The 10,923-nt window shown below is 40.9% G+C and overlaps 1 pseudogene; it reads left to right on the forward strand.

Moving 5' to 3' along the window:
• The first annotated feature begins 4,573 nt into the window (after positions 1-4,573).
• LOC149323589 (protein C-mannosyl-transferase DPY19L1 pseudogene) lies at positions 4,574-6,458 on the forward strand (annotated as a pseudogene).
• Positions 6,459-10,923: the final 4,465 nt, after the last annotated feature.

The raw sequence follows: 10,923 nt of genomic DNA on the forward strand, positions 1-10,923 counted from the left end.
CCGCAAGGGCCATCCAGTCCAACCCCCTGCCATGCAGGAAATCACAATCAAAGCTTTCCCGACAGATGGCCATCCAGCCTCTGCTTGAAGACCTCCAAGGAAGGAGACTCCACCACTCTCTGGGGGAGTTTGTTCCACTGTCGAACAGCCCTTTCTGTCAGGAAGTTCCTCTTCATGTTGAAGTGAAATCGCTTTTCCTGGAGCTTGCATCCATTGTTCCGTGTTCTAGTCTGTGGAGCAGCAGAAAACAAGCTTGCTCCCTCCTCAACATGACATCCCTTCAAATATTTAAATAGGGCTATCATATCACCTCTTAACATTCCATAAAGTGTCACAGTACTGGTGCCTAAGATTACACATTATTTTGAAGATGTAGTTTCTGGCTTGGTAGATCTCCCTCCCTGCCTCAACCCCCCCCCCCCATGTTAAGCAGAATCCCACAAAATAGATTTAGTACTTTGGTTAGATCCTCTAAAATTCAATCTAAAAGTTGGAATAGATTCACTGTTCCAATGACAGTGCGATTGCCAATTGTCAATGTGACAGCAAGGAACACAGTCTGCAAATCCGCTTTCCAGATACTCCATATATCTAATAGTTACCGAATTCCCTCCCTCTTTTTTTGTTCCTTGACAGATAAAATCACGTCTACACAGACCGTGCAAACTGTACTGTTCCGCGTTTCTAATGACACGGAAAATAACAGACACTATTGCCGAGAAACATCTGGATATTCTTATACAATATGTATTGGAAGTAGACAAAGCGTAAATTGATTGTTTCTTCTTCTCCTCTCAGACAAATGCTCGGGGTCCTGAGGTTCCCTTTTTTGGGTGTAGTAGACATTAGAGTAAGATGTGTTTCTCCTTTCATTCTGTGGAAGAAATGGCCAGTGGTTTCCATTTCACTTGATGAGACTAGATATAGCAATATAAATCCTACAAGCTTTTCTGTTAACCTATGGTGACATGACAATTGTTGTCCGTTCTCTGTAGAGATGCAGCTAATATCCTTAAGATCATAAACAGGCAATGGAAGGTGCTTAACTCCGTATTCGCGAAGCATTGTGCCTTTCATTGGTGAGTTACAGAATCATTAGTTGGGAGAATGTCCATTTTGAAATATTACAGCGTTCAAAAGGGGAGATGGCCAAGTCAAAAAAGCAACAATTGCTTTTCTGTTCTTTTCCAGGAAAACAATCTTCCTGGAAATTTAGCAATCCCGGAAATGACACAGAAAAACTTTAAAATTCACAATTTCCGGGGGGAGATCCTGGAAATTGGCAACACTGACTCTGACTCTTTTCACTTGTTTCAACAACATTTATCTCCTCCATTGTATTATCTTCTGTGCCAGCAAGCGGTGTGGTTCATAGCCTCCCCCAAAATTATTTCATTACTACTATAAGATAAGCTTTATTGATGGTAAATGATGCAGCGGATAACCCCTCACAACCAGTGATCAAATTGGCTCCCTAAACAACACATTCTACCCAGATTATTTCTAATGAGTGATCAAATTCCCCATCATTAGCTAAATGGGATCCCTGGACTTTTGTGCATCCCCTCCAATATGAGACCAATGGAAAATGGACTCTGAGACATTACATACTGCCAAGTTAATGCAAAAAGTATCAAACAGTCACTAATACAAACAAACCTTTTCAGTCCATTGGACAATTATTAAAATTTGGCAGTGGTGCTAACAAGGGGGTTGTGGAGCCAACAGGTAAATTATAGCCTTGGCACTAGCCAATGGAAGCGAAAGGTGGGGACTGCTGCCAGGAGTGAGTGGGTTTTATTTTCTTGGGAGGCATCTTCTTAATATTTCCTTACTATTTATTTACATATTTATCTGTGTTCATAAGGAGGTAAAGTACTTTTTCTTGGGAGTTCAAAAATATTTTTTTATTGATTAAAGGTAAAATAAAATGCTCCCTAGGATCTTTATACAAAGGGCAACGGGTTAAATAATGTACCAAGTCCTCTGAATAGGGGCAGCCAACAATACATCTCCGTTCATTTTTCAGAACTTTTTTAAACCTCCCATCTCTTTCAGCTGAGTCAAACATGTTAAGCCTCAGTTCTGTGAAGGCTCGACGCAACTGGGTGAAAGTGAGTTTGTCAAAGTAATCCGGGTGATCACAGAATTGTCTGTGTCTATAATATAAAGGGGGCACATGTAGATTCATGGACAGTATGTAAATCTGCAAGGGTAGTACCTTCTAATATTGTATTATTTATTTTTACCTTTCTTGCAGGATAATCTAACCCTGCCAGTTCACTCATTGAAAGCCCATACTTAGTAATTAATTGGGCTGCCCCATGAACCCAATTATTAACAAGCAGTCCATTATTAAGTTCCAAAAGACATTTTTTTTGGTAATCTAGAGGTTGGCATCTCTTGGATCTTAAACCAATAACGCAAAATCCTTTTATCTATTTGGCTTTCTAAAGTTGGAAACGAGGTTTCGAGACGAATCATAGCAGTCAGAGCGTCCCTAGGAAGTCCTAGTAATGCCCTTAAAAATAATTCTGAGACACTTCCAGACCTAGGACCTTAGGTATGCCCCAGATCTCTGCCCCATAGAGGATTTGTGCCGGAGTAAAGACCACTAGAGCAGGGTTTACTAAATTGCCTCCCTTATTAACAGCAAAGCTCAAGGTTGCTTTAGCCGAACTATGAGCTTGGATTTTAGTGTTTGTCATATGTTGTTTCCAGGAAGCTGATTCAGAAAAGAAAATCCCCAGATATTTAAAGGATTTAACTTGTTTTATTGTATGTTCATCTAAATGCCAAGAGTGTGCTTTGGGGCGCCTACCAAACACCACAACCTGAGTTTTATTATAGTTTACTGTCAGGACATGTTTTTTACAGTATGATGAAAATCTGGCAAGCAAACGACTTAATCTCGCCTGGGTTCTGGATAAGAGAATAATATCGTCAGCATACATTAACAGAGAAAGCTTTTGATCCAGAATAGTAACTGGGGCATACTGCAAGTCCTCTAACTCCTTAACAATATCATTAATATAAAAATTAAATAAAAAGGGGGCTAAAATACAGCCCTGTTTGACACCAGTATAAGCATTTATTTTTGAGGAAAGATGGCCATCCACATCAACTTTGACCTGTATCGAGGTGTTAGTAAATAAGGCCCTAATTAGATATAATAAGCGGGTGTCGATATCTGCCTTCTCTAGCTTTTGCCACAACAGGTCCCGTTTTGGGTATATTTACGGATCAGGAAATTTAATGCAATACACAAATCAATAGTAGATTTCCCCTTTTGAAAACTACCTTGGACTTCGGATATTAAGTTATGTCTCTCAGACCAATCTTCTAAGCGTTCCAATCGGGTATGCGCATACAATTTGGAGGAGATATTTGGAGGAGTAATTGGCCTATAATTGGCAGGATTTTTTTATCTTCCTTTTTATGTATGGGGGCGATGATACTTTATCTCCATCCCTCAAGGATATGTCCTGATTTATTTATATATGTAAATAACCTGGCCAAAATAGGTGCCTAATAATCTGATTTTACATTAAATAATTCCACGGGAATCATGTCTTCCCTGGGCGCTTTATTAATAGATTGTTTGGACATATTTTTTTAACCTGTTCAGGGGTAACTTCTGGCCATTCTGGGAAGGCAGCGATTTGGGGAAAATATGGATGGGGACATGGAGTTAGTTTGCAGCTATACATGCTTACAAAATATTCCTCCCATACATTACTTTGAATTACTGCTTCTAAAGAATGGTCTATCGTTCTAGTTGATTGTGTGATAATATGCCAGAATTTTTGTGAATCCTTTTGTATAGCGCTGTGGCCCAGTTCTTTCCATTGAGATATATAATAGTTATGTCTGTAGCATTTTATAGTCACTCCTCAACAGAGTTATATATAGGTGCATTTGTATGTCTTCCTTGTTGGTCTTTAATTTTAGAACCCTCACTGCTTTCACCAACTTTTTTTTGTCTTACGACATTCCTCATCACACCAGGTCTGAGGCTTAAATCTAAGTACTTTAGAATTAGAAGATGATCCAAGAAATAATAATAATAATAATAATAATATTTATTTATACCCTGCTCTTCAGCCAATGCTATCAGAGCAGCTTACAATTTGTTTATTAGACATTTCCCTGTCCTCAGGCTTACAATCTAAAAAAGACAAGACATAAAAGGAGAAGGGAATGACATTCATGTCTGACTGCAGGGCATGGTACTCATCTCTGTTACTAAGCTGAAGAGCCAACATTGTCAAAGATGACACTGTGGTCCTGTGGCCACACAGAACGCTGTTACCTACCCACCAAAGCGGTACCTATTTACCTACTTGCACTTTTAAAAGTTTATTGTTGTTATTGTTATATTTATCTGTGTCCCACTCTTTTCCCAGAACTGGTACTCAGAGAGGCTTCACAATACAGTCCACCCTCCGCATATGCGTCCTTGCCATATACGCATTCCAGTTTATGCGAACGGCGAGAGGTGAGGGAGAAAATGGCACATGCGCCAGAGGTGCATGCACACCACGGACAAGGGAGCATGCCACCATTCAATTAAATGGGACAATTAAACGGGCAAGACTGGCTGCGCGGCATATTGGAAAAAACAGGGATTGCAAGAGCAGATAGCAAGATATGGTTTACTTTTGCACTAGCAAAAGTTTATTATTCATATTTCAAGACCATTGTTAAGCACCATCATTTTTAAGTGGAGTCTGGATGATTATATTCTCTTACAATCAATACCCTTAAAAGGTTACATCTGTATCCAGAGGTTGTGCTAGCCAGTTGGTACTGCAAATACAAAGAGACAATGGATGTTTTTGGTATTCAGACACAGAAATGCTGGACAGTGTCTAAAGGAGAAGATATCGGCCCCGTTGAAAGCTGTGAAGGATTGGGAGATCCTGCTTCTTTTTATGTTGCTGTAATATTTCTTCTGAATGGATTAATGGTGGCAGTGTTCTTCGTGTATGGGACAAAACTAAGAGGGCACAGATTTGGAGGTCTTCTTACAGTGGCTTGCTTGTTTTTCAATCACGGTGAGAATACCCGTGTGATGTGGACTCCTCCTCTTCGTGAAAGCTTCTCGTATCCATTCCTTGTGGTTCAGATGCTATTACTAAGTTACATTCTCAGGACTCAGAATGTTAATAGAGGAAGCCTGGTTGCACTATCTGTTTCTAATGTTTTTTTCATGCTTCCATGGCAGTTTGCTCAGTTTGTTCTTCTAACACAGGTTGTATCAGTTTTGGTGTATATATTTTAGGATTCATCGATTCATCCAAACTACAGAAGATACTACTTGCACATATGGCATCACTTGCAGTATGCTTTGTCCTTATGTTTGGAAACTCTATGTTGATGACATCCTATTATGCTGCCTCTTTGATAGTTTGTCAGGGTATTCTTGAAATTGGTCCCAAATATCTGAAAACGTATAGAAACATTTTTCCTCTGTGGGCCATTGAAGGATATTCTTGCCTCTTTGGGATAATTACCTTGAAGTCCTTGATGTGTCTAATATTGGGAATAACTGATGATGCTCATATAACCAATCTGCTAAAGGCAAAACTTACTAGCTACAAAGATTTTGATACGTTGATGTACACCTGTGCTGTGGAATTTGATTTCATGAGAAAAGAGACTCCAGTAAAATACATGAAGACCCTGTTGCTCCCAGTTGTTCTGGCTGTTTTTGTTGTAAAGGTATTTCAGCATATTGTAGATTACAAGAGTGTCTCTGAAAGACAGAGAGATCTTAACCATGGAGAGATGACATACCATGCATTGCAGCTTATCTTTTTTACTATTCTTGCTATTTTAATTATAAGGCTGAAATTGTTTCTAACACCACATATGTGCATCATGGCATCCTTGATATGTTCAAAGCAACTGTTTGGAGGGTCTTTCACAAAATTCCACATAGAGCATTTGCTCTGGCAATTTTAGCAATGGTGGCATGGGAAGGGATAACAAACCTTCTGAAAGAATGGAGCATTGTGGGAGAATTTCGCAACATGCCTCAGGAAGAATTGTTGTTGTGGATAAAAGCAAACACTAAACAAGATGCTGTTTTTGCGGGAGCAATGGCAAGTGTCAAACTGTCTACCCTTCGACCTGTTGTGAATCGTCCTCATTATGAAGACGCAGGTTTACGGGCAAAGACGAAGATAGTTTATTCCATGTATAGTCGAAAACCAGCAAAAGAAGTTAAATGGGAGCTGCTAAAGATGGGAGTAAACTATTGCATTTTAGAAGATTCTTGGTGCCTAACGAAACCTAAGCCTGGCTGCAGCATGCCAGAAATTTGGGATGTAGAAGATGTCTCCAATGCTGGAAAAGTTCCCTTATACATTCTCATGAGCCAGGATTCCAGACCATACTTTAGAACAGTATTCGACAACTATATATACAAAGTATTAGAAGTTACCATGGAATGATTCTTCAGTGTAATATTATCTTTGTAGATGCACCCCTGGCCAAATTCCAAACATACCAAAAAATTGCACAGCTGGGAACATATCATATTTTATTTAAAATTCATTTTAAAATAAAAAAAGCCTCAAGGTCTGGGATTTCTGTCCAAATCAGGGCGTTAAGATTTTGGAGCAGCAATGTTGACAGTTGCCCAAGCATCAGAATTGTCTTCATCTCTGGCTGCAGCTGTTTTCAGTCTGGAGATTGATTCTTGTTCTTGAGCATGGCAGGGGGTTGGACTGGTTGGCCCTTGCGGTCTCTTCCAACTCTATGATTCTGTGATTCTAAGCAGAAAAAACACCAACAGAAAATGTTCCACTCCCAGTCACTGAAAACAGGGATCCATATATTTTGATATAAACTGTGGAGTTAAATTGTTGCTGATTTCCTTTGGCTGTGGGAGTTTTAAATGAGTCAGAAGAATTTCATATGAGAATTCTACTACTGAACCACCAATGCTTGAACCACAAATCCCAAGGGGCCTTTAAAGGCTGCAGACCCATCCGAAACTCACTCTCAGCAGCTCCTGGAGGGAAAGGTGATCCCAAGGAGCTTTTAAAGGCTGCAGACCCATCCCAACCTCACTCTCAGCAGCTCCTGCAGGGAAAGGTGGTCACAAGGAGCTTTTAAAGGCTGCAGACCCGTCCCAAACTCACTCCTATAACTGTAGCATATCATGGTCTAAGTTCTGTAACTCAATTGGCGTCACATTTTGTGCTTCTAGAGTTTCTTTAAGTTTGGCTTCCAACCTCTCACAAAACCTTGCTTTAGAAGCACTCACACTCATGTTTACACTGCACAGTCCTTTAATCTCTAAAGCCTCACCTTCACTCCAATTGGGTTCATGGAACACCCGGCCCACAGGAATGATCTCAGCAGTTGGATGGGACATAGTACTCTCATTTCGTGGGCTTTCCTTCCCCACTACGCCTTGGCCCTCTGCTGGCACTGGGTCGTCTGGCTCGTCCTCCCCTCCTTTCAAGCTTTGGTCCATGTCGGTTGTTAGGGAGGTTGCCCTGGGTGTCAAGGCTTGCATTGCTAAAGGACTGGCATCTCTGGTAGTTGTCTGCGCTGAGGCCTGGCTATCTCTCTAGCATAAATTAAAGCTTTGAGAGATGAACGCAGCCGTGGCTGATAAGTCTCCTGTCCCGTCTGGGGAAGCTGGTGTGTTCCACCGCTCTCTCCGCCAGCTTAAGGTTTGCCACCATTGAGGGAACCGCATGGGGCCCTCTGGAGGGTCCGGGCTCCGTGGTGGGGTGGGGGGCATCTGGCTAGACTGGACTGTCTCATCTTGGCTCTCCCCCACCTCTGCCTGTCTCAGTTTTAACTGGCATTGTCCTTTGTCAGGTGGCAATCTCTGTTCATGCCCTGAAGGCCATGGTAACTGTTTAGGCTGTGGATTTTGGGTTTCCAGACTGTGTCCCTTCATTTGTTCCTTTTGGCCCGAGGCCTCAGGTTCTGGGGTTTGACAAGGCACCCCCCCCCCTTTGGAGCAGTGTGCTGGGTCCCTGGTTTGCCTTTGATCTCCATTTCCCCACCCTCGGGCTCGTGGCAACACAGGGGCTATCCACTGGGTCTCAAAAAAGGGTTTGGCATTGCTCACCATTGCTGGGGGTCCGTTCCGTACCAGGAAGCCAGTTTCACCTCTGGTAGAATCTTCTTTCCTCCGTTGTTCAATTTTGATCCTTGTAGCTGTTCGGTGCCTGTGGTTACCTGGCTGTCCTGCTCCTGCTGTCTGTCAGCCTGCCGGCTTGGCTCACCTTCTCGGGCTGCAACTTGGGTTGCTCTTGTTGTTGCACCGTCCTCTCTCTCAGCAATTGCGGCATTTGGTCTCATGGTTCCATGGATTTGGCGTGACTGAAGCTGTTGAGTGTTTGGAGTTGCACTCCCTGTCTTTTTGGTGCCCTTTAGGGCTGACACCAGGGCAGCCGGGTATTTAATCCCTTTGCCCTGGGGCTTTAGCTTTAACTCTTAAGTTGCAAGTTCTCCTGAGGCTGTAGAGCCCTCAGCCTTGAGAGTTCTAGTGTCTGGTCTCGGTGTTTCAGGAACTCGGTGTGTCTGAGACTGCTGGGTCTCCGGTGCGGCCCTCTTGGCCTCCGCTGCCTCTGCTTGAGGAGCCACCCACGCAGCTGGGACTTTCCCCTCCTCACCCTGGGGCCACCGCCTTAGGGTTTTTGCTGTGGGTTCTGCTACTGCCTTGGGTCTCTGGCCCACCTCGTTTTGGAGGACAAGGTCTGGCCACTCACCCCGCTGGGTCGGTGAAGCCAACTGCTTTTCTATTATTTCTGGGTCTTTGACTTGGGCCCTTGGGAGGTTTGGGGAACTCTCTTCATCTTTTGGAGGGATTTCATGCATTTCAACACTCCAGCCCACGTCTGCGAAACTTCTAATTGCAAGTCTCTTACGCGCTGAAGAGTCTCGGCCTCCCTTGAGACCTCTGGGGCCTGACTCTCTTTTGCAGCCTTCTGGCCCCGGCTCCACAACTTCAGGGAAAGCCGTTTCCTCCTTGGAGACACGATTCTGAGTCGTTAAGACTTTCTCCCCTTCTTTGATTTTTACTATTGTCCTTTTCCCTTTTTCTTTCCTAATCTGATACGCTAATAGTTTCCCTGTCTTATTGGCTGCTTTGAAATACCTTTGTTTTAAGAATTTTAATTTTTTTCCATTTATTCCACTAATAATATCGAAATTTGTTTTTGTAGATACTTACTCTCCTCGGCAATTAGATAATTTTTAGGATTTTTTTTCAAAACATGGTCCTTTTCTTTTAATTCACTACTCAGTTTTTCTAATTTCTCTTGTCTCTTTTTCTTGATTTCCAAAGTCTTATTTATCAACCATCCTCTTATTACTGCCTTATGGGCATCCCATACTGTTTGGAGTAAAGTTCCTTTTCCTAAATTTTCCTCAAAATATTTCTCTATCTCTTTATTCAATTCTTTCACCAATTTTTCATCCTGTAGTAATTGTGAATTTAGTTTCCAATTAAACTGTCTCTTTCTTTCCGTATTAAGATTTAATTGTACTGGGCTATGGTCAGAAAGGATTCTAGGTATAATTTTAACTTCTTGGATCTTACTACTTAAATATTTTGAACTTAAAATCATATCAGTTCTCGACCAAGTCTTGTGCGGATTAGAGTAAAAAGTATAATCTTTACTGTTACCATTTTTCATTCTCTAAACATCATTGACAGAGAGGGTTTCCATTAAATCCAAAAATTCTTTTGGAAGCTTTCCTTGATTTTTCTTCAACTTTGTCTCCGAGAATTTATCCATTTCTGAGTTTATTACTCCATTCCAATCCCCTAATAGAATTATAGCATCACTATCCTGCTGCAAGAGTTTTAATTTTAGATTTTTATAAAATTTGTTCTTATTTTCTAACGGGCCATATACCCCAACAATCAATATTCTCTGATCTTTATCTGTTAATTCAATAACTTCATAATACCCTTCTTTATCTCTAAAAATTTCTTTTGCTTCATACTTAGAACTCACATAGATTACAACTCCCTTTTTCTTAAATTTAGAATTTGCTGAGAATTCTTGCCCAAGTTTACTGCATCTTAAGTGTTTTTTTATCTCTATCCCTTATTCTTGTTTCCTGCAAACATATCACGTCTAAGTCTAATTTTTGGAAGTAATGAAAAATCTTTTTTCTTTTTTGTGGGGTATTCATCCCCTGCACATTCCAAGATAAAAACTTCATAATTTATACCGTACTCAAAATATATCTCTTGAACCTTAATTTGGACACCAAAAAGGAATTTCAAGTACTTTATTTTATTTATAGTCAGGAAAAGAAAGGGAAAAAAGAAGGAAAAAATATTTAATAAAAACAAATCTGGAAGAAGGAGGGATTGATGTTTGTAAATTCCGCTACTGCTGAATATAGTCAGATTTTGGTTCTATCTCTTTGTTCTTCTTTTCATAACCTTAATTCTTCCTGTAACAGGTCTTGGTTATCAAATTCTAATTCAGATCCCAATACCTCCTGAGACTCTTTTTCTTCACGTTCTTTTAACTCTTTTTGGTCACTGTTCAGATCTTCACCAGTCACATCTCCGCTACCAACTTTACTTTTACTTTGATTTTCCGAGGGTTGTCCCTTCTTTATTGTCTCAAGAATTTTCTTGCCTGTTCTGGAGTATATATCCGAATTCTTTTCTTCTTCCACCAAAATATCAGGCCCTCAGGAGTCTCCCACCTATATGATGTTCCTTCTGTTCTTAAAAATTGGGTCAGTCCGTTATAATTTCTTCTCTTCTGTAAAATTCTCCCTGGTATAGCTTTCAATACTCTTACTTCCTGTTCTTCATACTTAAAAGGGGATTCATTATGTAGATTTAAAAATTTATCCTTCACAATTTTTCGTACAAAATAAACCGACACGTCACAGGGCAGTCCCTTTTGCTTTGCAATTAAG

The sequence above is a fragment of the Sceloporus occidentalis genome, unplaced genomic scaffold (assembly GCF_023333645.1).
Source record: "Sceloporus occidentalis isolate IW3139 unplaced genomic scaffold, rSceOcc1.0.p SCAF_1, whole genome shotgun sequence".
In the NCBI taxonomy this organism is placed as follows: Eukaryota; Metazoa; Chordata; class Lepidosauria; order Squamata; family Phrynosomatidae; genus Sceloporus; species Sceloporus occidentalis.